This window comes from Acinonyx jubatus, chromosome E3 (assembly GCF_027475565.1).
Source record: "Acinonyx jubatus isolate Ajub_Pintada_27869175 chromosome E3, VMU_Ajub_asm_v1.0, whole genome shotgun sequence".
Lineage (NCBI taxonomy): Eukaryota > Metazoa > Chordata > Mammalia > Carnivora > Felidae > Acinonyx > Acinonyx jubatus.
This window is the reverse complement of record NC_069398.1, coordinates 32,783,180-32,810,894: the sequence shown is the minus strand read 5'-3', so window position 1 is coordinate 32,810,894 and position 27,715 is coordinate 32,783,180. Positions and strand designations below refer to the sequence as shown.

General features: G+C 51.8%; 2 long non-coding RNA genes across 2 annotated transcripts; one reads left to right on the top strand and one right to left on the bottom strand.

The window, feature by feature from the left end:
• On the top strand, positions 1-27,715 carry LOC113594558 (uncharacterized). The gene is made up of 4 exons (XR_003414959.2): positions 1-142; positions 643-791; positions 7,875-8,006; positions 27,433-27,715. It is a non-coding gene; the product is annotated as an uncharacterized LOC113594558 (long non-coding RNA).
• Positions 1,334-3,322, bottom strand: LOC113594559 (uncharacterized). The gene is made up of 3 exons (XR_003414960.2): positions 2,816-3,322; positions 2,332-2,495; positions 1,334-1,575 (listed from the first exon to the last, which is right to left on the bottom strand). It is a non-coding gene; the product is annotated as an uncharacterized LOC113594559 (long non-coding RNA).

Below are 27,715 nucleotides of genomic sequence, written 5' to 3'. Positions count from 1 at the left end.
GAAGAGAAGTGAGCAGCGTCAGGCGTAAGCGCGAGCGGCTTGTTTCAGGCGTCTGCCCTTTTCCGTTCTGTTCGGAGGCTGGAAAGCAGACGCGGGAGCAATGCCGCTTCCACTGTGTTCCGTGTGGACAGGAGTCTAGGGGGTGAGAGAGCGCAGGAGGGAAGGGACCTGGGTCTCGGGTGACTTCGTGTGGTGTGGAGCCCCACCCACCCCACGGCCAGGACGCAGGACCGCAGGGCTGTCGCGTGGGACAGGTCGGCCTCTGTTCTGTCTCCTTAACCCATAGGCTCTGTTTTGTGCCCTTATGTAAATTGGCACCTAGAAGCGAGATGTGGCCAACACAGAAAGCTGTAGTGAGTTAGTGGCCTGGGAGGGGCCCCGAGGGCATCTTCGCCCCAACCCTCTGGGTGTAAATGAGCCTCTCTGGGGGCCAGGGAAGCCCGGCGTCCCAGGACTGCGCCCCTCCTCCTCCCGCAGCATTCGGCGAATCTGTCCGGAATTCTCTCCCCCTGCAGTTAACTCCCCAAGTTGGTCCTCATCCAGGATCCCGTTTCAGGAGCGTGTGCCCAAAAAGCTGCACAGGTGAGCTACGGTGAGCATATGGCACATGTCATCCCCTCTCCTCTTTTCCTTCTATTTCAGAGCTCAGCCACGGCCTGTCAGGGGCCTAGGCTTTCTGCGAGGCCTGCACTCTCTGAACGGGACCGAGTGTCGCTCACGGCGGAAACGCAGCAAGGGCTCCTGACAAGTGTTGTGGCTCCTCTCGCCAGTGAGGCTGTGGACCACTGCAGGTACAGTCTAGAGGTTTCTGGAATCTTCCACGGAGTCGTGCACGTGCTTTGCCCACACCAGGCAGCCAAATGTCTGTTCACTGACTTTCTAAAAATCTCAACCTCACTCGACTGAAAGTGGTTTCTATCTGGAGGTGCGCTCAGTTCTCAGAACAGATGCCGGTGAGCTCACCTAGGTTACCAGCCCATGCTCCCCCAGATGACGTTTAGACAAGAAACTTCTTTTCATCCCCAAACGACAACTCACCTAAAAGCGTCAGTGTCTAAGGAGACACGAGAGGGCATGCCTGTGGTGCTTGGGAAAGGTGGTTCTGAACCCACCCGACCCCCTTTCCTCCTTTCTCAGCTGGTCTCAGGGATCGGAACCATCCTCATTCAAATGAAAACGGCAGAAGTCACAGCTTCTCTGCGATCTGCCATGGGCCACTACATCCTGTCACACTGGATGTAGCCTAGGAAACCCTAGGCTAACTGCTCACACACACAGTGGCCTGAATGATGCTTACAAGCATCTTGATGAGAGAAAGAAGCTGGACACGATAAAAGGATGTACTGTTTTATTCCATGGATGTGGAATTCTAGAACACACAAATCTGTAGTGACAGAAAGCAAATCAGCAGTTGTTTCCAGGGATTGACCAGGGAGGGGGCACGAGAGAATGAGCCAGGTGATAGAAAAGTCTAGATCTTGATAGAGGTCTGGCCTTCACAGGTGTGTGTACTTGTCAGCACCCATCAAATCATATCACTTCAGACTAGTGCGTTGTGCTGTATGCACATTTTACCTAAAAAAAAGAAAGAAAGAAACCCAGTGGGTGAGGTGGGGCAAGTAAGTGGCCTGTGGTAGGCAAGCGGAGACAGGGTGGGAGCTGCGCTGAGAGCTAGCCTGGTCAGACAGCCCGGAGCTGACCGCCGAGCCCTGAGCGGGTGACCGGACTGTTTGGCCACTAGATAGGATGCGCTGAAAGTTGACGTGACCCAAATTGCATTTTAGGAAGGTAGGATTATTTTGTTACTGTCTCAGGTGGGCACACCCCAGCTTCTTGCTGTGAACATTGCTGTTAACTGTGGCCGTCGTGCCCGTGGGCCCCTTCTGTGTTTGGGGACTCCGAAATCTGCCCCTAGACCTCCCGCCAGACAGGCCGGAAGTGCCGGCTTCTCACCCTCACGCCTCCCAACCAGCCAGACGGGGGCTCGTGGCTCTAGCTTGGATTCAGAGCCAGTAGGCAAAGGAGCAGAGACCTCACGGGACCGGTCCGCCAGGAGTGGCCGCGGCAGAGCCCCTGTGTCCAGTGTCCAGAGCCCCAGTGTTAGGGACCGGAGAGGCCAGTGGGGTGGACAGATCTGTCCGTGCCCCGGGGTGGGGGCCGCAGCGTCTTCCAGCCAGTGTGAACTGGGGCACTGCTCACAGCAAAGCGGCCTCCACGCCCGACTCTGAGACCTCCTGAAGGTCTGTGAGCGCCCTGATCCTTTTAATAAATTCCTTTTCGGCTTTAATTAACTAGTTTCCGTTTCTGTTGCTAGTCACAAAAACTCCTAACCCGAGATGCTGCTGCACTCTGAGCATCAGTTCCTTGGGTCTGCAGGTAGCCAGGGCAAAGATGTCACGCAGAGCACGGGAGTTGGGATCCGAAAGCCAGCCTTCTCATCAGGGCCCTGGAGAAGCGTGGTGAGATTCTTAACCGTTGCCTGTGGGGCTCCCCACCTAAAATGCAAGAGTTACAGCAAATGACCTGAAGACCTCGCCCAGCTCTGAAGACATGATGACATGGTAGCTAACCACGTGATGGGACTTGGTGTCTCCGCTTGGACGACGGCTCTGGGTGGACAGGTGGTGCCGTCGTCCCCTGCCACAGGGCCCGTGCCCCCGGGGGACGCGCGGGGCCCATGGAGAAGCAGCATTGACCCAGGGCTCCGGCAGTGGACCCAGCAGAGGCTCTCTGTGGTCCGCTTTCTCCTTTGCCCGTAACATGCATCCGCTCCAAGCGTCTGGGCCCGAGGAGGGAAGGAGGTCAGGATATTCACCTTGCCCCTTTGAGCTCCGAGTCCAGCTTTCCTAAGCATCAGCTTAATTGCCGGAGCTGAGAACTGGGCATTCTCGCTCAGGCACCTACAGCTGTAAAGCAGTAAAGGACTTTATTCTTTGCTTCAGGAACGTCTTCAGAATCAATCTGTCTGAACCGTAGAGTTCCCAAAAACAAGCCTTCTGGGACTCGAGATTGTTCCACTGGTCAAAGCATTTCCTTGGCGGACAACTGTGTACTTTTCAAATCTCCTTCTAGATCCTTGCCTTACTGTGCCCACCAAACCTAAACCATTATGTCGAGAGCTTTGCACAATCCCCATATAGTCTCCCCACGGAAAGACCCTCCCTAAACCACTGAAGACACATGGGGGGTGCTGAATGGGGGCCCCTAAAGATATGTCCACATCCTAATCTCTCAAATCTGTGACTGTGACCTTATTTAGAAAAAAAAAAAAAAGGTGGGTTGGGGGGAGGGGTCTTTGTTGATGTAACTGAGGGACTTTGTGACGAGAGCAGCCTGAATTATCTCAACGGGCCCTAACTCCAATGACAAGCACCCTTATGAAAGACACACAGACGGAGAGGAAGCAGCGTAACCATAGGGGTGGAGTTCGGTGTGGTACCGGAAGCCCAGAAATACCGATCACCCCAAAGCTGGAAGAGGCCAGGAACAGAGTCTCCCCTGGAGCCCCCTGTGGGATTTTGGACTAGTGCCCTGAACTGTGAGAGAAGAAATCTCTGTTGTTTTAGACCGCCTAGTTCACGGGAGTTTGCACAGGGATCCGACACAGTGATGAATAGTCATCTCATGGTTGACGTGCCAGAAACCGAGCTCTGGGTTCCTCCCCGGGCCACTGTACTCAGGATCTTGCCCGAGTCGGTTGTATCCTTCCTGCCGGCTGCTCAGGCTAAAACCTGGGAGACAGTCTTGATTTCTCGCTCTTGCACATTTCACAGTCAAACTGTCAAGAAATCTTGTAGCCTCCACCTTGAAAGCATGAACCCAGAATCTGAGCTCCCCTCCGTCCCCTCCCCTGCTTCCATATGATGGGTTATTGCAGGGTCCTCCAACTGCTCTCTCTCTACCCTTTTTTGTTTCTCACTCACCCATTATCATTCATTCCATTCCAGCCTCCTCATTGTTCCTCTAATACCCCAGTGCCTTTGCACAGACTGCTTCAGCTCCCTAGAGCACCCTTCCCCTGACAGCTGTATGGCTTGGCATCTCTCCACCTTCAGATGTCTGCTTGAAGGTCACTTTCTCAATAAGTTCTCTCTTGTCCATTCATTTAAAATACCATCACCTCCCCCAGCATTCCCGATCTTTCTTATCCTGCTCTATTTTTACTCCACAGCCCTTAACGCCTTGTGTCATGCTGTGCCCTTTATTTATGTACTATGTGTGTTTACTGTCCATGTCTCCCCACCAGAGTGTAAACTCTAGGCCAGCAGGCATTTTTACTTTCTTTATTCCCTGATATATCACCCAGCAAAGTGCCAGACTCAGAGTAGGCGCTCAATAAATTTTTGTCGAATAAATAAGTGAAATAAAGAAAGTGGCGGTTATTTCTTTCATAATAGAGTGCATTTGTTGAGATCACAAAGGAAATGAAATTGTGTGGTCATCAAAACGTATTGTCTGCAGCATAGCATTTTGAAATACGAAGATATTCCACTTTACGAAAATGGCTGTCATTTTTTTCATCTTATCAGCTGCATTTAGAAGCCTCGCCACTTTGTAATGCAGTCGATGGCTCACCGCTGGGAACAGTGGCATTTTTCTCCCTAGTCTGGACCAAGATAATAATTGTCACAGGGCACGCCTAGGACATCTGTAACACTCAGATAGGCTAGGTGACACTGTGCAACAAACTGCCCCTGGATTTCAGTGCCTTGGAACAGCGATGGTCTGTGTCTTGCTCACTTGAAGTCCTGGCGGAACTGAGTGATGTCTCTGCAGCTGCTCTCCGTGCAGGGGTTCATTTCTGTTTCCTGGGAGTGAACGCGCTCCCAGGACCACTTGGGCAGCAGGGAGGGGAGTGCCAGACCCTCTTCCACAGGCATTTAAATGCTTCCACCTACGACTAACACGTTTCCCTTCTGCTTCATGCCATTGGCCAGAGCCGGTCACATGACCTCAAAGGCACATGGGCCGGAAAAGAGGGGGAACCAGAAATCCTGACGAGCGCCATCATGGATACCCCCACAAGTGAAGCGGAAAGAAATAGATCTTTTGTAGATTTGGGGGCCCCGTGTTCATGTCTTTTGTCAGTTTTTGCAATAAACTGGTGGGGGGTTTTTTTTCTTGTTAATTTGAAGAAAGTCTTCGGTGCTTTGCCTCTGATCCAAGTTGCCAACACAGCGTTGCAGTTTGTCTTCTGACTTGGTATTTTTATGGTGGTTTATGCTGTGCAGAGCTGAGCACTTTTAGAACCTTTTTATTGCAAAATAAAATTTTTGTACAGGAAAGCACGTAAGAGAGATGTCTAGCTTAATGAGTGGTCTTGAGGCAGACACGCTTGTAAACTACGCCTGCGACGGGAACAGCCTCAGAAACCATCGCCATCTTGCCCGTCGCAAGTTCCCCTCTCTGCACAAAGTGACCACTCTCCCGAGCTATGTGGCCATCGCCTCTTGTCATTCCTGAATAGGTCACCCAGTGCGTATCCCTAGGACACTACAGTTCAGTCTCGCCCACTTTAAAAAATCGTGCTATGTCTCTTAAGTTGCGTTCAATTTCGCCATTTCCCTTACATCCTTTTTTTTCTTGCAGTTTACCTGTGGAAAGTTCTGGGGTATCTGGGGCTGATTGCAACCCCACAGCACAGTTCAGCGTGACCCTCGCTTAATCGGCAACTGAATCCAAAGGCTTGATGCGGCCCGTGTATCATCCTTTTGGGGAGACTCTAGGTGGTGTCTCTTGTGTCCTCGCATAGGCTAGAATCCCCCCCCCCCCGCCCCGTGCAACATTAAATAATAATAAAGCATCGTCTTCATGTTGCTGGTTCTAGTGAAAACACCTGTAGGGGATTGCCATTAGGAATGACGCTGGGTTTTGAGCTAGGATAAATGTTTTATTATGTATCCATGGTGGATAAGCTAGTATGAATCTACCCCTGTTTCTCTGAGTACTTTTTTTTTTAATTGGAATGGATGTTGAAATTTTTCAGATGCCCCCTTAGCATAAAATGAAGATGATCTTTCCATTTCCCTTGAATTATATTATTTCATTAGATTCCCTCAAATTGAATTGTTCCTATACTCCTCACGTAACATACTTGGTCATGATGGATTCGAAATGTTACTGGGTTAGTTCATTCAATACATTTTCATTGAAGTATAATTAACATTACTCGGCCATAGAAAAAGAATGAAATCTTGCCATTAATATATTTTATTTAGAGTTTTTACATCTGCATTCGTGAGTGAGAGGTTTTTTTGTTGTTGCCATCACTGTGTCTGCTCCCACCGCAATCTGGTGGGTATTAATGTCAAGGTTATGTTCTTTTCATAAAAAGAATTTGAAACATTTCCTCCTTTTTCTGGGCACACACTGCGTGGCTGGAGTGGATCCTCTGGTATTTGCCCCAAGAAGGCCTCATAGAATGGTGTTTTCTTAGTCTTTAACGCCAGAGGTATTTTGTGGGTAGCCTTCACACTCTATGTAGAGTTTGGATGGATGTAAAATTGTGGCTCACAACCTCTTTCCGTGAGAATGTTGTACGGATTTCTCTGCTTGCTTGCTTGCTTGCTTGCTTGCTTTGCTTTGCTTTAAATGTTGCTATAAAAACATCTGAGACCTGCTTGGGTTTTTCTTCAGCTTGTCTCCCTTTTCTTGCATGGCTGCCCAAAGGCAGTTTCTCTTTATCCTTGAAGCGTAGTGACCAGCTAGTTCCAGCATTAGCCGCTCCACGTACCCTGACGTGCTCCTTCACTCCGCAGGCTCAAGCCTTCTTTTCTTTCAAAGACGTTTTCTTGGACCAGGTCTTCAAATATTTCTTCTCTCCCATTCTGGTTTCCTCCCTCCGGGACTCCAGTTACGACATCTGCGGTTTCTTCTCCCACAGCTTCTGTGTCATCCGCTCTGCACTCCATTTTTTTTTTTAATTTTTTTTAACATTTATTTATTTTTGAGACAGAGAGAGAGCATGAACAGGGGAGGGGCAGAGAGAGAGGGAGACACAGAATCGGAAACAGGCTCCAGGCTCTGAGCTGTCAACACAGAGCCTGATGCGGGGCTCGAACCCACAGACTGTGAGATCATGACCTGAGCCGAAGTCGGCCGCTCAACCGACTGAGCCACCCGGGCGCCCCTGCACTCCATTTTAAAACTGTGTCTCTTTTCGGTTTTTTTTTTCTTTTTCTTTCTCTCCTCTAATGAGAGGCAGGCTACTGCTTTGTTGTTTTGTATGAGTTTTGGCCTCAGTGGCATCCCTTTTGCTCCCTCCGACTCTCTCTGCATTCCTGAGATGGTTTTCTTTCTTTCTCTCTTTCTCTCTTTCTCTCTTTCTCTCTTTCTCTTTCTCTCTTTCTTTCTTTCTTTCTTTCTCTCTTTCTCTCTTTCTCTCTCTCTTTCTCTCTTTCTCTCTTTCTTTCTTTCTTTCTTTCTTCTTTTTCCTGAGTTCTGTCAACTTTTGTTTTATCCCCCTTCTCTCTCACCTGATATTTTGGCCATTGTATCTGTGGTCTCCTTTATTTGAGATCATTTCCTTAAGGTTTTAAAAATTCCTTTATTTGAGATCAATTGCTTAAGGTTGAGATGGTTGTTTGCTGTTTTCCTCTCTATTCTGCGGTGCCCTAGGCAGGATAGTGTCGCCCCCAAGGACAATATCCACGTGCTAGGTCATGGACCCTGTGAATACACTGTGTTATGTAGCAAAGGGGAATAAATGTTGCAAATGGAATTAAGGTTGCTAATCAGATTACCTTAATATAGGGATATTTCCCTGGATTATTTGGGTGGGTGTAATGTAATCACAAGCACCCTGGAGTGTGGCAGGGGAGGGTCAGAGTGGGGAAATAGAACCAAAACTCAACTGGCCATTGCTGGCTTTGCAGCTGGAGGAAGAGGCCGTGGGCCCAGAAATGCAGGCGCCTCCATGAGCTGGAAAAGACAAGAAAACAGTCGTCCCCCGGGCCTCCAGAAGGAACACAGCCCAGCGACTCCAGTCTCAGCAGACGTCCAAAACTGTAAGATAATAAATTTGTGTTGTTTAAAGCCACTAATGTAGTGGCAGTTTTTGTGCAGTGGCAATAGGAAACTAATACACATTGCAAAATATCTGAGTATTCTTTATAAATATTTGCTGCTGGTTTTTTTTCTTTTAGTACATCATGTAGATATATGTGTATATGTATTTATAGAGACAGACATGTAGACGTAAATTTAGTAACATAAGTAAGAAGACATATTCGTATGTCTCTCTATATATATTACTTACTACTGCATGAGTCAGGGCACGGAGGACCCGGTTGTAGCCTTCATGATGCCAGCTCTTACTTGTGAGTTACAACCAGAACAGACAGCTTCCTGTATGGCCCGTCTTCGTGATTCTTGACATCTCTAAACCCGCGTGGTTCCAGTGGGGGCATTTGTCGATCCTTTTTTTCTCCCCCCCCCCCCCCCCGCCCACAATGGAACAGCAAATGAAAGCTGTGCCCGTCAGGATGTGTCTCTGGCCCTACAGAACTGTGTTTTTGCTGATGTTTTCTGAGCTTTGTGGCATCTGGACTGTCACCCCTTAGATCTGTCCTCAGCGTGTCTCCGTTTCCTTGCACCAGCTCTCATCACAACGCAGATGCTTTCGGGAGCATCTCCCTTTCTGTGGAGTTTACTTTCATTGCCGAAAACAAAGTTTGCTTCTTTTATTAGTCTTTTCTTTTCTTTTCTTTTTTTTTTTTTTTTTTGGAGCATAGAGGAAATGGGAGTTTCACAGATATGTTCATAAGGGAATTCTAATCTAAATTTTTAACAAGTGTCTCAAAAGTTGACCAAAAGAAATCTTTGGGCCACGCTTTTGGAAACATCTAGACATTTTTTTACTGTTGAATGGAGAGACTCGACCCCAAGGCAGAGACAAGCTCACGGGTCCACCCAGGCAAGCACCCTACTTCATGCTTGGCAAATACTAATGGCTCCACAAGCATTATGAGCAGAACAAATGGAGTTTTTTCCTAGGTCTTCTGCTAAGGAAAACCCTAAAGGCAAAATATTTTTTGTTTATGAAATCAAAAACCAGCAAAGATGTCAAGTATAGGATAGCTTAGCCCCAGCCCCTCGTCAGATGATGCGCCATAAGGGACCCTTGGTGAGAAAAGACCCAAGGAAGAGCCACGGGTTCCGTTTGCCTAAAAATACCTCTTATCCAACCTGCGCAGCTTGAACACTTTCCCCAGGCAGTGGATAGAAAAATAAAGGGAGAGGGATTGTCTCCAGAGGTGTGTGAAGATGCCCAGAGAGGAGAGGACCGTACCCGGCCCTGCCATCGGATGAGAAACGGGCTTTGTTTACAGTAGCACGGGCCACCCGCTGATGAAAATGTCTTTGATTAATTCTTTAAACGTTCACTCCCCATCTGTGTCGTACCCAGTGACTGCGTTGTCAGATTTGCTGACATTGTGGGGGCTGCTCTCCAAATTTATTTAGATGATAAGTAAACATGTCAGGCTGATAAAAAGTGTGTGTTCTATGAGTCATGGTGGGCTTTCTCTCCTTTTGATCCAAATATCACTCAAAGAATATCTAATTCTGGCATTGCTCCTCGGGACAGGGTTGTATGTGCTTGTGTCCTCTCTGACCTTGTCCGTTGTTACTCACGTAGATGGGCTGAATTGCGCCCTGCCCCAAGTTCACATGTTGAAGTCCTAACCTGCAAGGCCTCAGAATGTGCCTGCATCGGGAGACAGCGTCTCCTACTCAAGAGGTAATTAGGTTACAATTAGGTTATTAGTGTGGGTCCTCCTCCAGGAGGACTGAAGTTCTTACGAGAAGAGATCAGGACACAGACACACACACAGGGACGACCACGTGAGAACATGGGGAGACAGTGGCTGTCTCCGTGCCAAGGAGAGAGGCCTCAGGGGAGACCAGACCTGTTGACACCTTGGTGTTGCACTTTACGACCCCAGAGGTGTGAGAAAACCAAAGTCTGTAGTTCAGGTCGCCCAGCCTGTGGCGCCTTGTTAGGTGGCCCGCTCAGACCGATAACGGGCTGCTGGTTGGACAGGAGGCTGGGGCCCGTCAGAGAAGATCTTCACTAAGTGTTGTGCGACTTTATCCTTGGAAAATCTGTTGCCCTGACATCAGTCCCCCATTCTCATGCTTCTCTGTGACCTTCTTATAACAGGCTCTCGGGAAACAATAAAGATCTTGAAACTTAAGACTGACGTGAGTGAATGAGTCTGCCAAGTTCACGTCAAGATCCCGGCAGAGGCCTGCCTTTCACAGGGAAATGAAGGGGACTCCGGGGTTCCAGCTTGGGTTTCTGTGCGAGTCCCCACTTAACCACACACCCTTCCCTCCCCCACCACCGGGACCTGCAGACGGCAAGGTTAGCTCGGTTGTGGGCTGGTTAGCCTAAAACGGTCGATGACCGTGTCTCCTCCATACTTCCTTCCAGCTCAAAAGATGGGCAATAGTGAGAAATTTATTCTCAGCTAACAAGGACGAGAGCGATTGTGATGATTTTTGCACGCATTTGGAGAGTATTGATACAGCCTCCCAGGTGTGTGAAAGCCAATCAGCGTTTCCATTAACGTTAGTAAACGTGGTTAGCGTGTACTGAGCACATCTTCGCCAGGCGGGTGCGGTGCTTAGTGCTGCAGAAGTAAGGGGGGCGGGCCGTGACTCCACTGGACCTTAGGATCTCGTGAGAGAACCAGGAGCCAGTGAAGCCAGAACGGAGACGCTTCACAGACCGCGACAGGCGCAACACAGGAAAAGACGCAGGACTGCAAGGGCGTGGGGCGGCGGGGCCAGGTGAGCAGGGACCCAGGACCGGGCAGCGCCCGAGAAGCAGCGTACACGGGCCAGACTCAGCCTGGCCGCGGCTGCAGAGACCCCCAGCCTGATAGCAGAAGCAACCGGGGCCTTCCAGTGTTTCCTTTTTTTTTAATTTTTTTAAACTTTTATTCATTTTTGAGAGAGACAGAGCATGAGCAGGGGAGGGGCAGAGAGAGAGGGAGACACAGAATGGGAAGCAGGCTCCGGGCTCCCGTCTATCAGCACAGAGCCCGACGTGGGGCTCAAACTCCCCAAGTGTGAGATCATGACCTGAGCTGAAGTTGGATGCTTAACTGACTGAGCCACCCAGGTGCCCCTTTTGTGCCACACCATGTGAGATGTAAACCATAGGGAGACTGTGGAGGAGGGGCTCTAGGGCCCAGGGGAGGGCCGGGCCCTAACTTGGGGTAACACCTCCTCCCCCCGCCCCCCCCCCCCGCCATAGCAGGTGGAAGGAAGGGAGACCTATAGACACAGACTGGGAAGTCAAGAGGCGTTTCAAGCTGGTGACCTCCCTTTTCTCCGTGGGGAAGGACACAGAGTCATCTTCTTAAAATGAGGGCAGGAGTAGTTGGGACGTGGACATGGGTTTGAAAAGAGCTGAAATTCTCATGGGATAGCGGACAAGGGAGCAGATGACTGGAACCTAATGGATGTGCCAGAGTCCGGACGGCCTTCGCCTCACGCTGGAGGCCCGCCTGCAGGTAAACCTCGTCTCCTGCCATCTCAAATGGGTGCTCTGTGTGCCCTTGGAGGTACCTTCAGGCTCTCCCCTGCCGGCCCTCTCCCCCCAGCAAGACTGAGGACCTCCCTCAGGAGTTTTCCTCCCCTTCCAAGCTTCCCAGGGAGTTCGGAATTTCCTTCTTTGTGTTTCCCCTAAACGAGAAACATCCTTTTGGCACTCAGTCTATCACATAATTGTTTTCGTGACTGTTTCTACTTGCCGAGGCCTTGAGGACCAGGTCAGTGCCTCCTCCGTGTTTTTCAACGAAGTGTTTGGCAAAGTTGAGTTACTACCTTGGTGTTTTGCCAGGAATCCAAGTATTTGCCTTCTGTCAATTAACAGGGTGAAAATTTCCGCATCCCCGACAGCAGACATGAATCCGTAAAGGGTTCGCTCTTGGCTCTGGTATTATGGAAGAGTTGCTTAGCCTGTTTTCTTCCCTAGTTCTCAGAATAAGTGGTGCCTACTTTAAAAAAAAAAAAATTACTTTTACCAATGACTGATGATGAGGTTCACTCCCACCCCCTGGCGGTCACCAGCCAGCGTTCTACCTCTACAGATCCGCCTACTCTGAACATTCCACATAAATGGAATCCCACGGTATATGGCCTTTAGTGTCTGCCTCCTTTCACTCAGCATCATGTTTTCAAGGTTAATCTAGGTTGTAGCAGGTGTCAGGATTTCTTTCTTTCTGCGGCTGAATAAGAGCCATTGGATGGATCCCATTTTGTTGATTGATTCGTCCACTGGTGGACACTTGGGTTGTTTCCTCCAAGATCTCGGCTGTTGTGAATGATGCTGCTGTGAACACACGCTTATGATGCCCTCTGCACAAATGCTGGTCTGCGTTGTCTCCCCTGATGCCTCCCCCGATGCCTCCCCCTAGTCTCTCTCCCCAGAGCCCGCCCCCCACCTCAGCTTCTTCGATGTCTGCACTGCTCTGAAAGGCAGACTCTCAACTCCTTCTCCTTCTCCAACTCATCCTCCCCGTCCTTCTCCTTCCAAGCTCCCAGCATAGTTGCCACCAAGCCCTCACCAATCCCTAAGGAAAAGGAGATGGGGGTCATAGTGGCCCTGCCACTCCCAGTGTTTCTACATCTTTTTTTTACGTATTCCTATTTGCATACAGAAACGTGCACCTAAAGAAAATGCGGTGTTTGTGTGCATGACAGAGAGCAGCATGGGTGAAATTTTTCAGTACCTTTCATTTGGTAACTTTGCTTTTTATTTCTTAATGCTGTGTCTCGATGTTCTGTCGAACTCCATGTCAGTACAGACAGATGTACCTAATTATTTTTAGCTGCTGTGAAATAGTCCGTAGCACCAGTCACAATGACTTAATTAGCTACTTATCTGTGGACGGACGTAGGCTTCCCATTTTTCCCTATAGCAAGTAATTTTGCAGTGAACGCTGCTTCAATGCTTCCTTATCTAAAAGTGTCGCTATTTCTCCTGGTTGATACTGGAAAGAAGTCTCTGTCATTGGATATGTGCATTTTTTATTTCAATCAAAACTACCAATGCCCTCCCCCTAAATACTTGTTCTAACATTCCTGCCAGGAACAACCTGTTCCCTGTCCTTTTGCCAACATTCTACATTATCCAGCTCGATATGGTTGCAAACCTAGTGGGGGAAATAGTATTTAATTCCTGTTTTGGTTTGCATGTCCCTGATTACCAACCACATAATTGTTTTGAGATTGGATGAGAGCAGTGGTTCTCAACCAGAGGCGAGCCTGCCTGCACCCCCTGCCCCCGCCCCCACCCGAGGAACAATTTGCAAATGTCTGGGGACATTTTTTGGTTGTCCCCCTGGGGGAGCAGAGCTCCTGGCATCAGGTGGACAGAGACCAGGGATGCTGCTACTACACGTTCCGTGGTGCAGCGCACGGCCGCACAAATTAGGTCAACGTTGCCCAAGCTAAGACGCCCACACAGATGAGGTGTTTTATAAAACTCATCATTTCGGCGGTACCATGGCAATGAGACATCGCCCTAAAACAGTTCATGTGCTTCCTGTAGAAAATGATGGTAATGAAACATTTCCCAGCAGAACCTCCTCCCCTCCGCAAGTCTGGAGTTTTGCCCTCTCGAAGGAGGTACACAGGCAGGCTGGCGGGCAGGACGCCCCAGTGCCAGTAATGAACGATAGGACAGTGTCGGCATTGCTCTCCTCTCCAGCTTCAAGTGATGGGAACCAGATCAGTAGGCTTTGCGTCCTTCACTGGTTCGATCCCTTGTGTCGCTCCCGTCCCTCTCCCACCCTCGGTGCCGCCGGCCGATCTCCCCGTCTGAACAGCTCCAAACATCCCTTCCCTTAATGCGCCTTCCTTTACTTCGTGGGCAGGTGTTTGAAAATGCCGACTGAATTATTCAGCATTTTCTGCTACATAATGAAAATTTATTCCCTTCAACTTTCCAAAATCATTTTAGGAGTAAGAATTAACTTTTTAGGAAATAAATATTTATGCATATTATTCCTGACCTCTGCCTCGCTGCAAATTGTGATGGAAAATTCAGCACCAACATGACAAAGGCAAACCTGAAAAACAAATTTCACTGTATAAAAATCCCTCAGGTTAACATCAGTGGGCCAGAAGCCGGAAAGGGCCCATCTCCCTCGGTTTTCTTTAATAGAATTCCACAAATAATCCAAAGAACAAACATTAAGAAAAGAACAATAAAGAGCCAAAATATTTGCTCTTTTGTAAGCTTTGTTAATAATGCCATGCATACCCGAAAACTCGTCTTACCATGATGAGCTAATAAATAAGACGGTCTTCAAAAATTTAATATGGTTTCCTGTTGATGCATGAGGGAATGTTCACAGAGAAAAAGGTAGGGCTGAACGTAGGGTTACCCAGATGGCGCTGTGTGGTGTGGCTTCACGATGCGGCTGGACAACCCCAGTCAAAGGGCTCTTGTCAGCTTATAACACTGAGCCCTGGGGTGCTGCCCCCAGGTTGATTTGAGGCAGCCGTTGCTGCTTTAGAAATGGATGGGGTGGGGAGGCACCTGGGTGGCTCAGTCCATTGAGTGTATGACTTCGGCTCAGGTCATGATCTCGCGGTCCGTGGGTTCGAGCCCCGCATCGGGCTCTGTGCTGACAGCTGGGAGGCTGGAGCCTGCTTCAGATTCTGTGTCTCCCTCTCTCTCTGCCACTGCCCCACTCACCTTCTGCCTCTCTCTCCCTGAAAAATAAATAAACCTTAAAATTTTAATTAAATAAATTAAACAAGAGAAATGGATGGAGTGGTGCTGGGGACAGGTGAGAAGAAGCTTAGTCTCGCATGTGGGTAAATTAGCAGTTGCTAAATTCTGTACAACCATGAGGAATCTTCCTGGATGTCCTGAACATTCCATATTTGTGGACGCAACACATGTTTAAGTGTGCTGGGGTAGACTGAATCACTGGTGTGAATTCTTTGCTCTCTTGTAGTTAGATCGTATATCCACGTCCTTGCCGTGGCTTCGTGGCAGGCAGAGGATTTCCCCACGACTGGACACAGGGCTTGGCCATACATCACGTTTTGGCCAGTGGGGTGAGATCCAAAGGGTCAAAATACGCTCATCCAGTTGGGCTCGCCCCCTTGCACGTAGGCCGTCCCCGCGTGAAGAACGTGCCTCAGGTGCCCCTGAATGAGATCCTAGAAGAGTAAGAGACACACAGAGCAGACCTGAGCTGAGCTCACACCGGAGCCAAGCAGTGCCAGCCGCGGCCTCGAGCAAATCCCAGCCGACCAGCCGACGTGTGAGCCGGAAAGAAACACAGACTTGTGCCCCATGCACAAAACACTTAGGTGCCATTACAGATGTATGAGCCGGGGCCACCGAGACCCAGAGACACGGTGGAGGGCTCCGCTTGCCCGGGAGACCGGAGAACCTTCCCAAGATGGCAGCTCAGACTGAGAGTCCACAGGCGGCTCGGGGAAGGGAAAGGCTTACGTGGAAAGGAAGTGTGTGCAATGTCCGTGGATCTGGCTGGAGCGTGGAATGCTAGGAGGAGTACTAGGAACGGGGTCACAGCGGGGGCTTGCACCACCCTGCACGCCGTCATGACGGGAGTGACATCGACCGCCCCAAAATCCCTGCAGGAAGACCTGCCATGAACACCTGAAAATGATTAAAGACGGACTTGGAAGTGGTGGAAGAAAAACTTGACCTGAAATCCGTACAACAGTAAATGAAATCACAGCCTTGGAAAATGCTGGACCCTCCAGATGAGACCTGCTCATTAGGCGCTGCCCGGCGTAGACAGACCAAGGGTCTCAGAAACAGACAATATCATCCAGACGGACAGGCTCTGCAAGCCCACAAAGGACTGGAAAGAAAAAAGAAGAAAACAGAAGGAGAACAATCTTATAAGTGGGCTGAGATCTCGCAGGCAGGAAAAAAAAAAAAACAAAAACACACCACCGAAGCGTCATTTGACCAAAATGTAAGCTTCCACACTCAGGGCGAGATGTCCCCTGCTCACCCTGTCTCGTGCACGACAGTAACAGCTCCTGGAGAGTGGGCAGGCCAAGTGGCAGGCCTGAGAGTCAAGGGCTTTCCAGCCTATTCTGAATCACGGGAACCACCTGGGGAATTTTAGCCATCTCACAAATTTTTTTCTCAGTGTATCTGTTAGGGTTCAGCCAGCAGAGCAGAGCCACCCCAAGTGTGACAGGATGGGGGGTGCATTACAGGCGTTGGACACTTACGGACATGTGGGGTAGGCTGGAGAGATGAACACTTAGAGGGCGGAACTGGGAGATCCCGGAGAAGTCACTCAGCGTCCCCCTGAAGCACAGGGCAAGTGGCTCCTGGAGGGACGTCAGGAAGCCCAGTACGAGCCACAACCTCAGTGGGCTGCGCCCGGGAAGGCTGGGGACAGGACCACGAATCCTGTGTGGCTGCCATCCCTCCGGACAGGCAGCCGAGGGTGTGCAGGTGGTGAGTGTGGAGGGTCTGTAACATGGAGCCCCGGGCAGAGCGGAGGCAAGGAGGGCAGTGGGACCCCGGAGCCCCTCGGCTCTGTCCCTCCCCCTCCGACCTGACCTGCTGTTCCTCTGGGAACAGCGGCTGTCACTGCTTCCTCATCTGGTCTCCACCACCAAGTCTAGCCGGAAGCGTGAGGGGCTGGGGTCCCCAGGAAGGGCAGTCCTCGGCCCCAGCCGAGATGAGCAGATAATTCTGCACACACCGTGTATGACGAAGAAGGAATTGTAAGACAAAATACTTCATTTTAGGCACTGTGATTTCACAAGTCTACCTAAACACAAGTTATTTTGCAACCATATTTATTTCATGAAATCTAGAGAAACGGGTATTTTCCAATAAACTCTGTACAAAAGGCTTGATTTGTTTGCAAAAAATTAAAAGTAAACGAGTATGGAAATATAAATTGAAATTCAACTATTCATTACATCCTAAAAATGGACCTAAATTGGCTTGATGTTTGAAATTCCTGAATCTTTACTTTCAAAACAAATGACTGTGTTTTTTTTTAATGTTTATTTATTTTTGAGAGGGAGAGAGGGAGAGAGAGAGAAACAGAGCATGAGTGGGGGGAGGGGCAGAGAGAGAGAGAGACACAGAACCTGAAGCAGGCTCCAGGCTCCCAGCTGTCAGCACAGAGCCCTATGTGGGGCTCGAACCCACGAGCCATGAGATCATGACCTGAGCCGAAGTCCGACGCTTCACTGACCGAGCCACCCAGGTGCCCCTCAAATGATTGTTTTTAAATCAGTGTCGTGTTTTACTTTTAAGCGAAAAGATTAGAGAGAGAGTTTCAGGCTGCCAGGCGTTTGTCACAAGTTGCACATGGCAGGGCAGAGGCCGACGGAATACAGACCGTGTTCCCCACGGACGGCACGCACGTCCGGGCAGCTGACTCCAGGGTTGCACCGTCTTTTCGTAATGCCAGTGGTTAACACACAAAGGAAGCTCATTGTGCCATTTTCTATACAACGTAGCTCGCGGACCTAGTAAAGGGCTGTTGGGCTTCAGCCTGAGTCAAATGTAAAGACTCCTTTTTCTTTTCTATTCTATTTAGCTTATATTTAAAATTCGGGGTTCCATATGTGTCTCTCCTTTGGACAGTGATCTATTCCGTGTCTGCCTGAAGCAACGGCTAAAGATTAAATGGCTAAAGACAACCATTTCAAATTGTGTGATCGAAAGCCATTTTAAACTCTGCAATGGTCCAACCCACCTCGGTGGCCTGAGTCATTCGTTCCATGAGTGACAGGACAGGTGGAGGACAGTTGTTGAGATGGCCACGGTCCTCCTCGCTCCACTGGCCGGGGTGGGGGGTGGGGGGGCTCACTCAATACGTACCCGAGGGGCCGGTTTCTATCTTGCCCCGCATGGAGCTGGCATAGTCGGACACCAGAAGGAGCAAGAGATTGTGGGCTCCTGGGGAGGGGAGCCGGGAAGATTGGACATCTGGGGTGGCCAGGAACGACCCAGAACGTCAGGCCACGTTGATGTGAAGGTCTGTCCCAGTCAAAGCCAGTCCATTAAACCTGGGAGAGGGCTGCTGCTTTAAATACACAGACACCAATGCCAAGCTACAAGGAACGTGAAGAATTAGGGAAACGTGACACATTCCAAAGAACAAGATAGATCTCCGCTATCTGACGATGGAAATCCCCAGGCCAGGACACGTGCCCGTCACGAAAGGACACCCAGCAAATGGCAGCCGCACGGATGAACAGAGGGTCATTCCTGAGTCACTGGGGAAGCTTTTGGTGCAGGGGCCGGATGGCTTCTCACCAAACAGCATTACCGGCTCGTGTTAACTAAAACCTCCAAGGTCGACCTCACCCCAGCCCAGGTGCAACAATGTCCTCAGGCCCAGCCCAGCCCCGCCCCATCGCTGAGGTCTGCTGTCACCATGCTGTCTTCTCTATTGGTTGGGACTGTCTTGGTGAAGAACAGGAAATGTGACCAACTGTGGCTGCACGTCTCAGAAAGAGTCCTTATAAAGGTCACTTCTGGCAAAGGAGGGCCTTGGCCTTCCGCAACCACAGAAGCTGGATGCCAGCCCTGGAGACACAATCCCCTGGGAGTGAAGGGTGAATGTTGAGAATCAGCAGTGGAAGTGGGGTGAAATTGGGTCACAAGTGGAGGGGAGATTTGTGCTTTATGTAAAACCACAGGAAGAAAGAGAGGAAGGGAAGGGAAGGAAGGAAGGAAGGAAAAAAGGGGGGAGGGTGAGAAGGAAGGAGGAGGGAGGGAAGGAAGGAAGGAGGGAAAGAGGGAAGGAAGGGAAGGCAGAGGGAGGGAGGGAGAGAGGGAGGAAGAAAGAAAGAGCAAGGGAGAGAAAGGAAGGAAAGAAAAGAAAAGATGGGTACCAAGGAGGGTACTTTTCAGGATGAGCACCGGGTGTCATGTGAGAAATAAATCACTGAGTTCTACTCCTGAAGCCAAGACTACAGTGTATGCTAACTAACTTCAATTTAAACTTTAAAAAAAGAAGAGAGGAAGGAAGGAAGGAAGGAAGGCAGGAACGAAGGAAGGGGGACATTAATATATAAAAAATGATTGAACAGGGGCACCTAGGTGGCTCAATCATATGAGTGTCCAACTTCAGCTCAGGTCATGATCTCGCAGTTGGTGGATTCAAGCCCCACGTCGGGCTCTGTGCTGACGGCTCGGAGCCTGGAGCCTGCTTCGGATTCCGTGTCTCTTTCTCTCTCTGTCCCTCCCCTGTTCCCTCCCCTGTCCCTCTCTGTCTCTCAAAAATAAATACAGGTTAAAAAAAAATACTGAACATATAAAACAACAGCTAATTCGAATGCATGACCAAAAATCACTCTCTAAAAAAGTAGTAACAGTGACAAGAATGTGGAGCGTAGCTTTGCTGGACCTCAGCTGGGAGCGTGGAAGTGGCGAGACTCGGATTTTCCCTATTCCGAGGAGTGTCTACACCGTGAGCATTGATGTGCGGGGTGCAAACAGATTTTAGGAAGCAGGCGAATCCCCAAATTCAGAACCTAGGAATGAGAGTGGTCGAGCAAACAAGAAATGGAGCAGCGAATGTGCTAGACTCCGAGCGCACACAGATGTGCTCACACGCACACACCTATTTAGCCACCTGCATGTAACAAGAGTGTGGAAACATACAGATAAGATCGGTTTCCTCTTTAGGGAGGAAGTAGGTAGCAGGACACAGGGGCGGAAGGAAGATTTTCCTCACGGATCGTGTTGTATCTTCCGAACTTGGAACCACGCAAATGTATTTTCTATCTAGAAGATTGCTAACTGATCAACTCTGAAAAGGAAAAAAATCTAATTTTAGGATATACAGAGTTTTGTCGTCTCCATGATTTAAAAATAATTATTGTACATCCACACATTTCATTAAACAAGGTCCTCGCTAAGGCGCTGAGAGCTTCTCTGAAACGCGCAGGAGTCCGTGAAGCGTGGCGCCGTTTGGTCAAAACGCGGAGTAAGGTGTGTGCTTGGGGAGTAAAGGGAGAGGCTCTTCGCCGCAGCTGGGCATGTGACGGCCACTTGTTGCTAAGGAGGGCCTCCACCTGGGCCGTAGCCTTGCTGCTGCAGCAGGTGCCGAGGGGGCCAGTGTCACAGGGTCAGTATTGGGGGGGAATCATGAGAAGTACTGCTCACCCCTTGCAGTCACCCTTTAAGTCCCAGCCAGCGATCTGAGGGGTTTCAGGCTAAAAGGGCAGATGTGTCCGTGCAAATCCCTGATGACTGCTGGGAAGGAGCCGAGAGGTGTATCCATGTGGCCGTGGGATGCGCTGTCCCAGTGGTCGGCACTTGGTACCCAGCTCTCGGTGGTCATTGCTCCGTACCCAGTGCTCAGTGGTCAGCGCTCGGTGGTCAGAGCTCGGTAGTCAGTGCTCAGTGGTCAGTGTTCGGTGGTCAGAGCTCGGCAGTCAGCAATCAGTACCCAGTGCTCAGTGGTCAGCACTCGGTGGTCAGTGCTCGGTGGTCAGTGTTCCATACCCAGCGCTCAGTGGTCAGTGCTCAGTGGTCAGTGCTCAGTACCCAGTGCTTGATGGTCAGCGCTCAGTACCCAGCACTCAATGGTCAGTGTTCGGTGGTCAGAGCTCGGCAGTCAGTGCTCAGTACCCAGCTCTCGGTGGTCAGTGCTCACTGGTTACAGCTCAGTACCCAGCGCTCAGTGGTCAGTGCTCGGAGGTCAGAGCTCGGTGGTCAGTGCTCAGTACCCAGTGCTCGGTGGTCAGAGCTTGGTTGTCAGCGCTCAGTACCCAGCACTCAGTGGTCAGCGCTCGGTGGTCAGTGCTCAGTACCCAGTGCTCGGTGGTCAGCACTTGGTCAGAGCTCGGCTGTCAGTGCTCAGTACCCAGCACTCAGTGGTCAGCACTCGGTGGTCAGAGCTCGGTGGTCAGTGCTCAATACCCAGTGCTCAGTGGTCAGCGCTCTGTGGCCAGTGTTCAGTACCCAGCGCTCGGTAGTCAGTGCTTAGTACCCAGCGCTTGGTGGTCAGTGCTCAGTACCCAGTGCTCAGTGGTCAGCGCTCGGTGGTCAGTGCTCAATACCCAGCGCTCGGTGGTCAGCACTCGGTGGTCACTGTTCAGTACCCAGCACTCGGTGGTCAGTGCTTGGTGGTCAGTGCTCAGTACCCAGCGCTTGGTGGTCAGCGCTCAGTACCCAGCGCTCAGTGATCAGTGCTCAGTGGTCAGAGCTCGGCGGTCAGCAGCCAGTACCCAGTGCTCAGTGGCCAGCATTCGGTGGTCAGCGCTCAGTGGTCAGTGCTCGGTGGTCAGTGCTCCGTACCCAGCGCTCAGTGGTCAGTGCTAGGTGGTCAGAGCTTGGTGGTCATGCTCAGTACCCAGCGCTCAGTCGTCAGTGCTCAGTCAGTGCTCAGTGGTCAGCGCTCAGTGCCCAGCTGTGGCTGCCCAGGGTCCATGGCCAGGCACCCGTCCACGTGGTGTCGGTGCGCGGGAAAAGCCCGCAGGCCCCTCGGGTTTGGGGTGTCCCCTGCCTCGGGCTCTGGCCCCTAACCGATGTTCAGCACTTAAAACGAAGTGAACGACGTTTGTGGAGGGAACACCAAGTGTAACTGTGCTGGGGAACCACAGACCCCAGAGAGTGCTGAGCCGGGCTCTTGGTGAGAAATTCTCCCCGACGGCCCCGTTTTACCCACTCATGTGGGACTCCAAGGTCCCGGCCTGTTGTCTCCGGGGGGCTGTGGCGCCGTCAGAGTCGATGGTGGCTGCACAGAGACCCCGGGTGCCGGCCTGTGCGGCGGTCCAGCTGACCCCCTGCCGTGCGTGCACCCGGCACTCAGGGGTCCGCGTCCCCGCTGAGATTGATTCAAAACTGCCCTCGGTGCTCACGGCGCCTCCGTGCTCACCTGGGAACACGTGCAGGCCCCCCAGCACAGGGGTCCCCGTTGGTCCGCCGGGGCCTCGCCCGGCCTTTCCTGTGCGGCCAGGGGCCGCTGGGGTCCCTCTGTGCATCCCGGGCTCCTCCTGGGACCCCGGTCAGATTGGGCGGGGGGCCCACCCCATGGCCTCACATTAACCGAACCGCCTCTTTAGACGCCTGAGTCCCAACAGTCAGATCCTGCCGCGCTGGGGTCACCCCTTCACTTCCGGGCGCGGACCTGCGGAGGGGCCACCGTCCCGCCCCTCACGCTTCGGGCCGAGGCTGGCCGAGGCCACCGCTCTGCCTGCCACGGCCGCTCCCGCGCTGCCGACAAGTGTCCCCTTCACGGGCCGTGGAGCACACGTGCTCCACCTCTGTGTGCTTTCTGTTGGGCGTTTTGCCGTCACAGTGGCCCTCGGGCCGCCGGCTGGTGTCCCCAAGCTCAGGTTGCCGCGAGCTGTGCGGCTGAGGCGCAGAGAGCTGAGCGCCGTTCAGCCCGGAGTCGTGGTGCTGTCCGTCCTGGGCTCAGCTCCCGCGTCCTCCGTGTATACTGGCCAAGACGCACCAGCCAGACACAGACGGCACAAAGTCACGTTCTGGCCTGACTGACCGACCCGAGTGTGACCGGGGGCCGGCCGGAACGTAGCCCTGCGTTTCCCCGCGGAAGTCGCTCCGGAACCCACCAGTTGGGTGTTCAGTCACTTCATAGGACAGAGCTACAAATAACGAGAACCCCCGAAGCTTGGCTCAGCCCATTCAGTATGAAGGAGACGCCTTGAGCTGCCTTTCGGGTTGTTTAGTTTGTTCATTGCCCGCCCACCCCCCACCCTGGTCCCAGATAATTCTCACCACTCGTACCCTGAGTGTCCAGATGTTTGCACAACCTCCTTTATGGAGTTTGCAAAGACTTTCCTAAAATCACTAGGGTACACGGGGGGCCTGGGCGGCTCTGTCGGTTAAACGTCTGACTTCAGGTCAGGTTATGATCTCGCGGTTTGTGGGTTTGAGCCCCACGTCCGGCTCTGTGCTGATGGCTCAGAGCCTGGAGCCTGCTTTGGATTCTGTGTCTTCCTCTCCCTCTGCCCCTCCCCTGCTTGTACCCTGTGTGTGTCTCTCTCTCAGAAATAAAATAAACATTAAAAACAAATTTAAAAACTCACTACAGTACAGTTTGTTTCTTTAGAAGAGGGACCACCAAGGAAAGAAAGAATTTAATTACACGTATTTTAGAAACTGTTCCTTGAGTTCATTCTGTTCATGCATCAACTCGTCATTCAAATTTGAGCCTTCTATGCTTAGGTATTGTTTCTTACATGTAAAAGAAATAAAGAGCACGTAATGTAATTGAGAGGAAGAAAGGAAGGGAGGGAGGGAGGAGGGAGGATGGAAGGGAGGGAGGGAGGAAGGAAGGGAGGTGAGGAGGGAGGGAGGAAGGAAGGAGGGAAGGAAGGAAGGAAGGAATGGAAGATGGAGGGACGGGGGAGGGAAGGAGGAAGGAGGGAAGGAAGGAAGGAAGGAAGGAAGGAAGGAAGGAAGGAAGGAAGAAAGAAGGAAGGGGAGAGGGAGGGAGGGAGGAAGGAAGGGAGGTGAGGAGGGAGGGGGGAAGGAAGGAAGGGAGGGAGGGAGGAAGGGAAGGAGAGAGGGAGGAAGGAAGGAAGTTAGGAAGGAGGGAAGGAAGGGGAGATGGAGGGAGGGAGGAAGGAGGGAGGGGAGGTGGTGAGGGAGGGAGGGAGGGAGGGAAGGAAGTTGGAAGGAAGGAAGGAAGGAAGCAAGCAGAGATGGAGGGATGGGGGAGGAAGGGAGGGAGGGAGGAAAGGAAAGGAGAAAGGAGGGAGAGGAAGGGACTCGATACACAGGAAGTCACCCACGACTAAGCCGCACCATGACTGAAGCACTCTGAATAAGGTGTCTCAGGGGCAGCACACCATTGCCCCCAAGCGCTCCAGGCCAGGCTCCTTGAAAGGAAGAGAACTACCCATCACCCATGACACCTCAGTTGATCAGGACGCCTTAGTTTGGGTTGTCCACAAAGCAAAGCCTAAGACAAGGATTTGGGAACAAGTATTTCATCTGAGAGCGACCCCAGGGAGCACAGCCAGGGAGTGGGCCAGCGAGACAGACAAGGAGGATGGATAGCCGGTGTGTGAATGTGACGAATGGCCCCTGAGGCCCTCCGAAAAGCTGTGCACGGCATCCGGAAGTGCCCTCCCGCCAGGAGCTAGGGAGCTGGGGTGCCCACCCACCACCCCGTCTGCACTGGCGGAGGGCCTCTCCCAGGGCGTTAATGTGTGTGGGCCAGGGACACGCTTGTCGCACAAGAATGGACTTGGGCAGGGGACACGGGGAGCTGCTAGTGAGTGTAAGACCGAGCCGTGGGGACCCCCTGGTAGGGCCAAGGGGATATGGGTGGGGCACTGATGTCTCCATTTTATGGATGAAAAACGGGAAGCCACGTGCTCAAGGTTACCCAACAATAACTGGGAGAGATGGTGTAGTAGTTACATTTGCTGTGTAACAAATTATCCCACACCCTAGAAGATATAAGCAGCAACACTGATGATCCCCCGTGGTTTCTAAGGATCAGGAATTCAGGAATGGCTTGGCTGGGTGGTCCTGGCTTGGGGTTTCCCAGGAAACTGCAGCCATGTTGTCAGCCAGGGCTGACGTTATCTGAAGGCTCGATTGGGTTGGAGGATAGGCTATTGGCAGGAGGCCTCAGCTCCTCCTCAGATGGGCAGTGTCTTCAATAACCCAATGTAGAAAGAAACAAGCCGTCACCTCTGCTGTGTCCTACAGGTCACACGGAGCAGCCCAGCACAACACAAGCTGTGAATACCAGGACAGTATCCATCAGGGGCCTGCTCGGAGGCTGGCCACCGTAGATGGGGTTCGAACTCCCCTTTTCCTGTCTTCAGTGACCATATTCCTTTTGTTACACGCGGCCATATTTTCGTTTTGCAGGACAGGGGAGTATCTTGTAAAGGCAATACTGAAACTCAAATCTGCGTGCTCTGGGAGGCTTTGGTAAGCTGTGATGTCGTGCCCTCCTCCTTATCCAGCTCCCGGGAAGAATGAGCTCACGCTTGTCAAGCTGGGGGTGGTGGGAGCAGGAGTGAGGATACAAGGCAAAGTTGTGAGACCCGCCTGGGATGGGCTGTGGAGTCCCCTCCCCAGCCCCCATCCCACACCACGCTCAGGGCCGGGTCGAGCTGGGCTCCCGTTGAGGGGCTACTGATTTGGGTTCCCTTATGGGCTGGGCCCCAAGCCGGAGATGGGCTCTAGAGGACCCTGGGGTGCTGGGGCGTCACGCTGCCCTCAGACCACTCATGGGCTGGACTCTCTACGCTCCTCTTCCAATAAATTCCGGAAGGACCACCGGGGCTGCGCTCCCCCCACCTCTTCAGCAGAGCTCCAGGCAGGCGAGCGTGAGACCCTCGAGCCTGGATCACACCCAGCCTTGTGCACACAGCACTGGGGGGCCCTCGGGACCCTGCTAGCTGCCGAGGGACGCAGGCAGCGTGGGTATAAACTTCCAGGGCTCGAAACCACCATGCAAACAATAAAATACAAGTTTATTTAAAGTGAGCTTTTCTTCAACTTCCATTCCCTCCAGTGAGAGGTTTACTCACAGTGTTGGGCGTCCTCGGTGGTTTCAGCCTTGGTTTTAGGTTTCGATTGCGACGTTAACAAGTCACCCAAAAACTCAAAGGCTTAAAACGAAAACATCTGTTTCTTACTTTTTGCAGTTCTCGTGGGTCACAAAGTCACGAGGGGTCTGGCTGGGCGTTTCTGGCCACAGGTCTCTCATTCCCACACGGTATGTGGGCCGGGAACAGCAGGATGGGGCAGGGCCCACTCCACACAGTCTCACGGCCTCTCCATGTGGCCTCCTCACCACATGGTGACCTCAGGACAATCAGACTTCCCTGCATGGCTCTGAAGATCGAGCGTTCCAGCATGCATGGTGGAAGCTGTCCCTTCTTCTGTCAGAGCCCACCCAGATGCAAGAGAGGAGACAGACTCTGCCTCTTCCTGGGCGTTACAAGCTTCCAGAAGGTTCCAGAGGGTTCCAGATGGCTCCAAAGGGTGCTCAGAAGTCCCTGGGAGCCCCGTGTTCCCACCGGGTCTCTGAGCTCACAGACCTCTGCTGCCTTCTCCACACAGCCTACTGCAAAGGAAACCTCGCTGCTGCCCCTCCTACTCAGGGGCCACAGAGAGCACAGTGAGGCTGCCTCAGACCATTGTGTCCAGCCACCTGCTTAGCCTCTGTTCTGCTGTCCCCACACCTCAGTGGTGAAGAGGACCCCTCCCAGATTGGAAGGAAGGCAAGCATCCCCTCTATGCTCAGATCCAGAACTTTCCAGAAGATTCTACCCTTCTTGTCCACCCGGTGGAGGACGTGGGGTGCAGAAGCCTCTTTCCAACTGGCTTCTCACCCCAGATTCGGAAATATATTTCCCCTGTTGTGACACCAGTTTGGAGATGCTGACTCCACGGTATTTACACCAAATTTCGCCGCCTTCTCTCCAGGCTTTAATTCTTTAAAACCTGAAATCCGATGATTTGATTTGATGTTCCTATCCCCCTGGGCCAAGGGCCACAAGGGGCAGGGGTGGGTGGGTGGAGTCCTCAGGCTATAAGTGACAACGTTCAGGGACAAACAGAGAAGAGGAGGAACCGGGTGAATTCTCCACAAAGTCATCCCTACACATGAGTGATCTCATTTATTCCGTACCAGTTACCAACCTTCCTTTACCGAGGAGGAAACAGATTCAGGGAGAGCCGAAGCGACTGGCCCGAGGTCACAGGTCATGTAGTACCCGAGTCCGAGATCTGTGACTTTCCACTTGGTGTCGCTCGGATGTTTCTTGAATAGACGAACAGATCGTTCCCAGGGTTGGCTGGGCTTCTCCCTGTAACCCAGTGCTCACATGACAACACAGGATCTGACTGAAGGACAATGATTTGAAAGCAAGACTGTTACGGACGATCTGGGCATGTGGGTGCCACGCTGATCTGTATCGACACCGACACAATGGCACGTCTTTAAGCAGCCACGTTGAGTGGTACTAAATTTGCGATTCCTTCCCTTTCTGGGTATTTTCAAGCATGCTGTAATTCTCCTGTTGTGCGCAGTGACCGCTGTTAGCAGGAAGTGGCCCCGTCCTGGGCGAAGCATCAGTACTCATACAATATAGCCCATTGAGCATCCATAATGCACCTTTGAGATGTGTGTTTTCTTCCCACTCAATCTACTTTATTTAAGCATTCTCCACTTTGCACGCCGTTAACTATTTTTCTGTTCTAACCCTAGTTTCCCAAGGTCCCTGGTAAAATGTCATATAAACGAACACACAAACCCAGTAAATGTGTGACCGGTACAACAAATGAATCACTTTACCGGTGTTCTGGATCGAGATGCCCCGGGACAGATGCAACCTATTCCAAAGCAAGAATCGTCGCGTGAAGCGACGCCCCCTCCACGTGCCTTTCTCTCTCTTTCACGCGTGTCTTTGCACCAGTATCGCTGGTCCTCTTTGTAGAGCCTCGGGGGCCCCGAGACACAGCGTGCAGGACGAGGGAAGAGAGTGATCGGCCGTCGGCCCCCCAGAGGCCCGCGCGTAACTGCCGAGCCAGCAGAGCCGCGCGTCGGACCCCCCGGCACCGAGGTACGTCGACCCTTCGTCGGCAGTAGGCGCGCTTCGGACACGGGGTCCGGGCCCAGGTGGGTGGGGTCTCCGCGGCGAGAGGCTTGTATCCATTTCCTGTGGCTGCTGTAGTAAACCGCCACACACCGGGTGGCTTTAAAAGAAAACAGGCATTGCT